The sequence below is a fragment of the Corvus brachyrhynchos genome, unplaced genomic scaffold, assembly GCF_000691975.1.
Source record: "Corvus brachyrhynchos isolate BGI_N302 unplaced genomic scaffold, ASM69197v1 scaffold279, whole genome shotgun sequence".
Taxonomy (NCBI): Eukaryota; Metazoa; Chordata; class Aves; order Passeriformes; family Corvidae; genus Corvus; species Corvus brachyrhynchos.
In genome coordinates, this window is record NW_008246060.1 from 10,408,897 (window position 1) to 10,420,120 (window position 11,224).

Genomic DNA, 11,224 nt, shown 5'->3' on the forward strand with positions numbered 1-11,224 from the left:
AGAAACAGTGCAGCTATCATTTTCTATCTAAGATTACAAATTAACTTGTTCTGTTTATCCTGTATGCCATCAATATGGAGAAAAGCAGCTGAGAGGGAAGAGGGATTCCAGATTGATGGTATAAAGCCTTCCCTGCAGATATGCTCTCGAACATTGACACTAAAGGCACAAAGGGAAATTTCATTACATATTAATGAAACCAGTGGAGAGCAACACCAAAAGAGAAGGACTTCTTCAGTTAATTAACTAGAATGGGAAGTCAACAATATTTTTAAAATGTGACCACAAAAGGATAAATCAATGCCAAAATGGCCAAGAGTAAGTATGTACTGTCCCACGCACTCCCACACATGCTATCAGTCTGTTCCTCTCCATGCATGTTATATGCACCCCAGAGGACTAGCATCTTTAGAGACTGGTATTTCCAGAAATGATTAATGCTAGGTAATCAACATTTCAGTCTCTACAGTCATATCCCTGAAAGTGTCATTTTTACAAGATGAAAAACTCCATGGGGAACACAATGTTACCCACGTAAGTGAAAGGTGTCAAAGAGAATGTGGGTAAGTGAAAGGAGAATAGATATTCCCTGCCTCCAAGCTGATAACAAGAGCAGGGGTGAAATGGGACAGGGGGGCTTCACAAAATAATTTTAACCATCTCTCATTCCTAATGCTTCCTTCATGTAACATTTCTGGCATTTGGAAAATTTGTGACTTCTTTTTTTATCCTTCTTCCCCATTCCACATAGACATACTCCATGTGTTAATTCAATTTAAAGCTGCAGAAAAAAGAGCAGGTATACCCCAGTTCAAGGGGCAGTTATTGTCTTTTTCCCAGCAGGAGATAATGGTCCTAAAAAATGAGGTTTACTTAACCTACCAAAAAAACTCCCCTTCACCAGCCTGTTAAGGCTTAGGTGAAAAAAGAAGGGAGACAGAAAAAAAGTAAAGCTCTCTGAAATTGTCCAGTCCTCAGTCTCTCTGCTGCACTTGACTAATTCAGGGATAATTGCTTGCAATTTTGAGGGCCCTTTTATGTGCCTATTTATGGTCTGAGAGCAACTCATGACAACTGGGGATAAACACCAAACAAACCCAATCCACCTGATGGTCATCAATGCCTTATAAGCTGATCCAAACTAAAAGGAGTGATTGAAAAGTGCTGCACTAAAACCAATGCTTATCTTACAGAAACTTAGATTTAGTTACATCAGTAACTTAGATACATCAGTCCTTTAGGCATTAAGATGACTGTCAATCTGATTTAGTACTTGCACACATTTAAGGACCCCAAATCAAAGCTATTATTTTATTGTAACTTTTGAGCTACATATATGGTCTTACTATCATCTGCTTTCATCTAGCTTTGATAACAGAAATTAAAATACTAAGCAGATACTGATATTAAATTTGGTGGCTTAGGAGGTAAATATTTTGACAGATGTACTGCTAAAGCTACTTTTTATTGTTACAGAAAGGAAAGTAAAACTTGATTGTCAGTAATAAAGGAAAACAATAGATTACTTGTATTGCTACCTGCATGCTAAATGTCAAAAATAGTCAAGCATGTTTTTAACATGAAATAAGTCTGTGAAGAGCAATATATTTGTGTTTAAAAAGGAAAAGCAAGACGAAACTCTTGAGCTCTTCAACCACATCTCAGGTTAATCCGAGAATAAATGCTACTGTTTTCCAAGAAAGGAAAGGATTCTAATTTAGGAGAAAACACTTACTAGGTAGGATAATTAGGAAGGCACATGCAACATTTGGATGTGTCACATTAATTTCTGTGATCATCTGATTTTGAGAAGATTAGCCTCTTGACCTTTACTGTCTTAGCCTTGAAAAGTGTTGAATGCCCAGCATACCGAAGTAAAATTTAGCTGCCTCATTGCTGGCTTCCTCCTGAGTCCTCAACCCTGACCTGAAGGGATCTTTTCTGACTCTCCATCTCCAGAGAGAAGAAATAATTCAGTGCTCCTGCACATGTAGGCCCAGCTCTCTCCTGAGCAAGCTGCCAAAGCCAGCTGAGTTATGTGTGCTCGTATTGTGATGTGGGCTTCTCACAGCAAATTGATCTGATCGTGCTGAAGTCATTTCATTTCAGACCTTCAGGTTGATATGCAGTCTCAGAGGTGAGATAAGCTACTTGGCTCTGAACTGAACAAGACATGTTTCTTCATGATAAGATTGCCAATTCAAAACCAGACACTGCTTGGACAACCAAGCACAGGCATTGAGCATGATCCATCACACAGAGTTTTGTTCACACGTATGTAGTACGGAAACAAGAGACACACTCAAACTTTTGATGCCTGAGACAATAAATATAACAATGTATTGTAAATAAAATCTAGTGGAAAACTTAAGGAAACAACTTATCAACTGTCCAAATAATGTGGGATGATGAGATTATGAGAAAGGAAGAAGAATCCCAAAGGACAACCAGCTTATTCTGGGTTTAGAAAGCAATAGTAGTTTCAGGCTGAGCCAGTGCATATTGCTGGTTTCTGTTTTCTTTCGCCTTTACATCTTCTGAACACTGGTAATGTTCAGAATTCCCACACTGACTACAGACCATTCTCTGAGACTTCTCTAAACTAATTTTTAATTTATCTAGAACATTTAAAAGATTTAAATTTTTCACTGTGAAAAATCAATTGCATTCTGAGTAAATGTTATTTAATTTAAAGAAAAATATTAAATAATGTGCATTTTTTGGCTGTCAGTTCAGAAGAAACAGCATTTGAGAAGATGCCAGCATTAATAACTCTTTTCTATTGGTGGTAATAACCTTATAATCAAGTAAATAAACTGTTAAAAATGGGCAGAGTCAGACACATAACCAGCCTAAACCTTTAGGCTCAAGCCTTGCTCATTACAGGGCATTCAAAATAATTCTGAATTGTTATTTTCAGTGGATCACTTTTCTTTGGTACATATACCTCTTTAAAGGTCCTGGACTGACCAGAGTTCATGATCGTGCTGTGCTCCCTGAGATTCATGTGTGCAAGAAAAACTGGAGGAGTAAAAGAAATTAAAAAACAAAGATAGTGAAGACTTGGATAAAATGGTACAAATGGTGGTAACTGATGCAAAGTGTTTAACACTTAGGGAAAGGTCTGGAAAAGCCAGAAATGATTAGTATACTGTTGATGTCAAGAAATTAAAAGAATCATTGGTATAATTAAAATAAACATTAAATTTTACAGTGGCAGGTAATTTCTTAAACAAGAACTAATAATTTATTCAAAATAATTTCTCAATAAAGAAGGGATGAAAAGTTCTCCCAAGCCAGGAAGAGGAGGTCATTCCTGAAAGAAAACTGGGGTTCAAAGATATTTCTTTAGATGCATATGTAACTGTTGAGCAGTCAGTCATGACTGGGTTTTCAGTGCTGCTTTTAATCTTGAGATAGCATATGTACAGCTTAACTGCCTGTGGGTAAGAGCTGAGGGAGCTTGTTTTTTTTTTATTATTTTTTTTTTTTCATGAAAGACCAGATGTCTTCTGTATTCAAAACCTTTTGGTCAAACCAAACCTTTCACTTAATATTTCTCACTGTGTTTTGTGTACAAAAGGCAGAAGAAAAGAGACATTAAATATGGAATTTTTATAAAGGATTTACACTCTGGGGAACCAACATTAGATCTAACTCTAGTCAAGAATTCAACAGGGGTTTCTTCCCAGGTGGGGAAGACGGTAATTAACATAATGCAGGAAAAGAAATTAATTGTAATAGATTAGAATATCTTATATCAAATACAAATTTCCCATTGATTTTTGCACTTGAATTCTAACAGCTATAATATATTGAAGATCGGGAAGTATAATAATAATGATGACATTAATAGCACTCTAGTGTAAAGAATTATTAAGACTTAAATGTGATACTTTTCAATAACGGTAGATGAACTGAATTTGAGACATATTCAAGGAAAGCTTCAAGCATTGATTTAATTTAGTTTTATACTCAGTAAATTGGCCTAATGTCACGTCACTATCCTTAGGCTTGAAAAGTAAGAAAATTAAAGATTTCCCCCCCGCTTCCCCTGGTTTTTATAGTTAAAACTATTTACAGGCAGTAATATATATTTGGTGCTATGTTTAAGCAGCATCATAACAGAGCAGTTAAGATATATTGCTTTGGCAGCAGAAATGGAAATACACCTGCCTCCTCAGAACTGCCCAGGATGGATTATGAACTGGAGCTTAAAAGAGGGAGTCAGGCCATGGGCTAGCCACATCACAACCACATGTGCTAGAGCTGCAAAAAAACATTTGTCTATTTGTGTTAACAAAAGGGGCTGGCCTGATTGGGAAGGCCCTTTTGTGTTTTGTCAATGAGCATTAAAAATGTTAATCATAAGGCCAAGGTCTTAAGAGACTCTATGTATGACATGACGTTACAGTTCTTCATCAGAAGATATTTAACTTACAAAAAGATAAAAATAATAGAATCTTTTATAATAATAATAACAACAATTTGCAGTGTTTTTAATGCCTTTCAATAATTTTTGATTTCACATTTCTGCATAATTCTTTAAAGAGGAGTCTCTTCCTGTAATGAGAAAAAACAGAAGGTCAAGTTTAGAAACATAGACTTAATGGGCCATAAAGCCCTGAAAAAGGAAAATTAACAGGGAGGCTGCTTTGGGCAGGAAGAACAAAACACCATCTCAGGTCACTATTTTTATAGAATTTGAGTTACACCATGAGCTTCATGAAAAACAAGTAAACACAAATATTTCTTAAGACTGGTGCTAAAGCCCGTCTTTTCTGACATGGGCCACCAAGAGAAGTGTGTTGCTCCAGTTGGTACAGAGCAATTAAAATAAACTGCCCAGATTTGCTGCCTTTTTTATCTCAGAGAATGTATTTAGTTTATTTTGGTGTGGAAGCAAAGTTATGCTAGTCTTGAGTTTTCAGACCCAACATCAGCAGTGGAAGGATGGGAAAAAGTTTGCCTCTCTGCAGGTATTATCCCAATACTAGATTCCAGTGTAAAGAGACAGCATAAAACCCTGAGATCTACAGCAAAACACACAGGTGGAAATTGCATGACTGTATTATTATTTCACATTTAGCTAAGATCCACACAACTCCCTTATATCAACGTCAAGCAATTTATTATCACAACCTGTGAACATTATTTCCCTCGTAAAATATGAAGAATTATTTTTTTAAGTGCTTCCTGAGAAACTACTTTTTGTGAAGTTTCAACTGTGGATAAACTTGTTTTGCACAAAATAATAGGTTTGGGGGTTCCATTAAGCTCCTTACAGAGGAAATGAGACCTCTGTAGTTTTTTTTATCACTGACTGGCCACAACAGCCAAGGACCCCAAAAGGGGAGCTTAATTGTGCTGGTGGAAGAACTAATGAGATAAACGGAACAAGTACCTGTGCTCAGTGGTTAAGTGCTAACCTGTGGTTGCCAAAATGGTCTAAGGAGGTATCTTGTGTCTGTCTATCACATTCGTGCTTCTGAAAGGAACTGCCCAATTCTCCCCAAATGTGTTAGTCTTCCTGGAGCAATGAAGTCACACGTATACATCATTTTCCCTGTGCTAAACGTGATTTTGAGAAGGTGACAGGCACATTAAGTATTCAGCTCAGGCAGAGTACTGAAATTACTATTAGATGAATTTCAGGTGACGTCTGAGTTCCCTCTCTCACTAAGGGCCATTAGAGCCATGAGTGCTCAAAGATTGCTGTCTCTGCAGTGATAGCAAGAAATTTTTTTTGAACCAAGGAAGTATGTGCACCATTTTGAGACACCTTGTTGGGGAAAACACTCCATATTTGAGGTGAAAAATTAACTGTATGTAAAAAGAGTTGCAATTACTACTGAATGCAAGCTGGAGTTTAACAGAGCTGAGCAAGAGACAAACATTCTTAAAATACAGCAAGTATTTGGTATTGAGGACAATGCTGGATCTAGGCCATGGGGACTCAAACTTAGGAGAGCAGTTACCTGGGAAGATTTCACCACCAGCCCAGGCAGGAGCTTACAGAAGCCCTGCATTTGCCTGGAGAGGGCTGTGTCTGGGGACTTGGTTGTTCAGCAGACCTGACAGCAGGACAAAGCTTTCCATTTTGGATGTGGTCTTCATGGACCCATGCTGTGAGATCACACCTGAGTTTCACAGGCACTGACATGAGCTCCAACAGAGGTGAGAAAACAGCTCTCCCTGTTGGTTCTTCAATTTCCACTGTGAAGTTAAAATATTGTAACACAGCAATTTCCAGTGTTACTTCCTGCTTTGAATAACAGGCTCAGCTGCTGAGGGAGTAACTTAGAAACTGAATAGCAATCTGAGGTTCCGAAAAATATACTTCAAAATCAGTCTTAACTAGTACTGTGATTAACATCTTTCTGGGAAAGTACTGACCAGGGTTTGAAACTTGTAATTTAACAAAGTGGAGCAGAGTTGGGGGAGAAATTGCTCAACTATTGTTTTAAAATCAGCTATGCAGAATAAATAATGTAAAATTAATACACACCATTTTGAAACAGAAAGATTGCAATCTTTCCTCTTACACAGTGTAGAAAAGAATTTTTCTATACATTTTTCCACAGTATACATGTGTGGCTCTATGTAAATAGCATCCCTTGAAATATAATAACACTTATTAATGAATGCTTATATAAAATATTGCCTTATGACACCAATCGAAAAAACTGCCTGGCTAAACATGAAAAAAAATGTATCATATAATTAAATGTGTACTGATTCACAGAAATTGGCCAGAGAATTAAGATGAGTAGCTTTTCAAGCTATTGTTCAAGCTATCACATCAATATTAAATAAATTTTAAAAAAAAGAAAAATTCCAGCTGTTGTTGACTTAAATTACCTCCAACCGTATACTGAACATGCAAGCAATATAGGTGAAAATTAACCTCACCAAATATGAGCCATTTAAAATTAGCCAGCTACAGTAAGCTAGTTGTCAAATCTTTACTTCAGCATCAAGAATGTCTCAATCTTCCTTCTGCCATCTCTGGTTGGACTCCATTATTAAAAGCTCCACTATTCTTCACGACAATTACTTGACTTTGCAAAATTCTTCATTACCAATTGTTAATGAACAAGATTGAAGTTTTAACTTACTCAGAGTCTGAGAGTCAGATTTGTACCTCAATTTTAAAAGTCCTTAATAAAGTCAAGCTTTTGTGCTGAACATCTGGTAGATAGAAAATGATCAGGATATCCAAGAAAGAGATTGTCTTTTTAACTATAAAACTTTATGGATTTGAAATATCCTGCTTTAGTTACTTTTCAATCCAGTAATCATTAATTACAAAAACTGTAATGAATTTTGAACACAGAGGAAACAAATTATTTATTTGGTATTTAAAAGTTTAGCAAATGTATCAAATCAGCAGCACCTTTAAATAGCTTATTCATTGGTAAATTCTCATGAAAAATCATTCACAATGAGCAAATGAGATAACTTCATCAATATTAACAGAACAGAGTCCTTAATAAGTAGGGCGTCTGAACATCATGTTAGTAGAATGATCCAGCTTTAGCTGTGGAATTGCAAAAATACTTCCATTATTCATAATCTTTTCTACAGCACATTTTTTCAAGTAGAGTATGTTTTCTCACATGTAACTTCATCTCATAGGGTTTTTTACACATCTATCAAAGGTTAAAACAAATCTCCCTCAGATTGTTACCACCAATATGACACACTCTCATTCTTAGTGGGGCTTCAATTGCCTAAATTTGCTACATGACTAGCAAAATCAGTAAGAACTGAATTTAATGGGTATTTCAGGATCTCTCTGGCAAATGCTTTTAATTTTATATGTCATGTAAATCCATAACATAGCATGATCTAAAACTCCTAACAAACTTATTAATGAATACTTAAATATGCATGTGTTATGTGGTTTTCAGTTAATTATATAGCAATATTGTCTCATATACACCTTAATTAAATTAATTATTGATTAGTGCACTTTCCACTGATATTCCATTAACACACAATAACTGTCTCTTTCTATCTGGATGAAGTTTTAATTAATTAAAATGTGGCTGGAAGTGCAAAGTTAAGGAAACAAATTCAACAGCAGAATCATTTAAATTCAAGTAAGTGAGTAAGAGTAAAAATGTTAATTACATTAAAAAAGAAGAATTAGCCATGAAACCACTTTGGCAGCTTAAAGTAATTGATTTAATAAAGGATTTCTAAAGGATTGCAGTTTCAACAGCAGTAAGAATGAATTTGTGCATGTGGCAATATAGGAGAATTCTTGAAGTACTATCGTTCTGTTTGTAAGATTATATCCTTGCTTTATTTCAGACAGACTCTTTCATATTTTAAGCAGCATCATAGATTTCTAAGATTTCTAAATATGTCATTATGACTGTTTATTTTCAAACTGATCTGCTACAAACTATTTCAATAGGTTGATGCTGTAATTCTCATATGAACTGGCAAATAATTCACAGTACTTTTATGTTGTCATTAACTGTCACATTTCTTGAGATAAATATGAGTCCTGTCAATTGAAAGTCAAGAAGCTGCTTCTAAATTTCCCAATTTCATTAGCAATTTATTCAAATCACTTCCATAAAAGAGTCTGGATTGACATATGAATTGCAGCGGTCCCACAGTTTAGTGACTAATTAAGCAGGCTATAAGACTCAAATTCAGCTATTTATTAATCTTAAAATTCTTGCTCCATTATACAAGGCTTTCTAATTATTACATGTAAATACTGTATTTATCTTTTCTGAGCTTTGAAAGAAGTTAATTGGTGGGAAAAAAACTCCAACTCTTTCTGATTGGTAAAGCTGTTACATCAATAACAATAATCTATAGGCAGACCGGAAGCAGTGTTAGAACTCTTTGACAAAGCAGACTGTAAACCAAGTCAACATAAAAATACACATTTTAAAAATGGAAAGTAATATCAGTGTGTGATGCTTAAGCAATATACAGTGCAACAGTACAGTTTATACACTGAAACATGTGCTTGGTGCTTGTCTGTATATCCTTTATGTGATATGATATGTAATTTGAATGTAAGAAAACCAAACTTAAATCCCCTTCTGTTGACCTCATCAGTAAAGAAAATTGGATGGAAAATTGAGTTATGTCTAACCAGACAAAAGCCATAAATATAATATACAAGAGAGTAGCTTGATGATTTGATAGTGACTCACTGACTTGAATAAAGTTAAGTTTGAATAACAGAGTATTTTTCGGTTTTTTGAAGAAGGAATCAATAAATGTAGTTCTTCACTTGAATTATTCCAACTTCCCTTTTCTCAAAAGTATGGCAGTTTCACAGTGACTCACCCAAAGGTTGACAAACTAGTTTGCTAAGTGTTCATTGTTTTAAAAAATATCTACAAAAAGAGAGATTCCAGAATTCCCCTTTGCTAATGTTCAGTTCCAGTAAGCTTCTCCAAATAATGCTGAAAGGCAACATTTTTGTTGGAATTGTAGTTTTATTCAGATGCCTCAGCCAAAGCCCAGGTCCATGCTACATTCATCATAAACCTATTCTAAGACATAATGTTCACTTTATGAAAATGTGCTCTCTTCAAAGAAAGACTGAGGGAGATGAGGGCATTCCATCGCATGGTATAACCCCAGAGATCAGTGGAAATGCCTGCCTGGGCAGGCTAATAAAGGATGAGAGTTGCAGAAGCTCTGAAACAGCAGCTCCACAACAGCAGGCCATAGCTGTATCAGCAGAACCTAAGTCCCAGTAACAGTCCAAAGTGCTATCTGCTGAAATTAGATTTTTTTAATCAAGTGCCAGAGGAATGTAAGATTGTAAATCCTGTAGACTTTTAGTGTCAGTTATGCTGCTAAATGCCTTAAGCACCTTTGAAAATCCCACCTTGGCCTATTCTGTCCATTAGCTGCTCTAAAAAGTACCATATGTGGTTTAATAACTATAAGCAAGCTGAATTTCAGCTTTTCATCTCAAGATGTCTTCTTGAGAGAACAAATTGACTTTGTGGATTATCAGTTTTAAGCCCATGAAGGGCATAGTTAGAGGATCCTAGCAGTTTGGGGATCTGCACAGTTAAGTAAAGGCTATGCTGAAGAGGCTTACCTGTCCAGGACTGGGGTCGTACGGCAGCACCCATTTACTTCTGTACCATTTTTGGAGCAGGACTGGCAAGGCTACAGTGAACTGGGTGTCTCAGCATTTGAGTTCACTTTACCCTTGCAGTGGCATGGCTGACACAGCTTTACACATCTCTAGCATTTCACAGCCAGTGACAGAGTCATATTGACAGAGGAAAAGTTTTCCTCATCCCGCATGACTGCGGCAACTTCAGTAAAAACTTTAAGGGCCTATTGTTTTCAAGACATTACTTTTATTGGAACGGAGATATCAAATCAAAATGTCTTCACAGTTAGAAACTTTCAGTTGCACTCTACTTCTACCTCCTAAATGAATCCAACATTAGTCAGGCTCACTACACTTCATTGCAATTTAGCAGTGTAATGTATTTTACAGCCTTAGGGAATGCAAAGAAATAAATTCAGGCACTCGTAATTTAGAATTACAATAATTAAGTTTGCTTGAAAACAAAAGGTATAAATTAATAGGATTCAAAACATCACAAATAGCTACATATGGTTAGCTTCAGGTGTCAAAACACAGTGCCATTGCCCACAAGATTGTTGCTTCCACCAAATACGTCCCATGAGAACTAATACAGCAGTTTCATTTAATTGGTCTATATACATTATTCATGTGACTCTGGGATAATTCTGGACTCGTTAGGGGGGAAGGGGCAGCAGGTTTCCTCACTACAGAACACACAATGCTGAACCTAAGTTATAGCGCCTTTCTAAACTGGAGTTGCAAAAAAGAAAGAATTGGCAAATGTTTTAGGGAAGAATAATAAAGAATGAATTAATTTCTTATGGCAGAAACAAACTTCTGAAAGTAAAGAGAAAGTAATATCAAGCTTTAGTAGAGCTTAGGACCTCCAAAGAGTCACCTTACATTTATTAGATGCTTGTCTTTCAAAAGGAATACTCAGAAATGAGCACGATGATCCCATCACAGTGCATCCTCTTTCTTCCTGCATCACTTTTCACCACAGAGAGTTTCAAAGATACTGGTAGGACATCAATTGGCTCCACCTATTGCCAGCTGGAGAGACTTCCAGCCACTACGAGAAATATGCAGTTCTCCAGTCTCTTGAGTTTTCTACAATAAAGCTAAAGTATT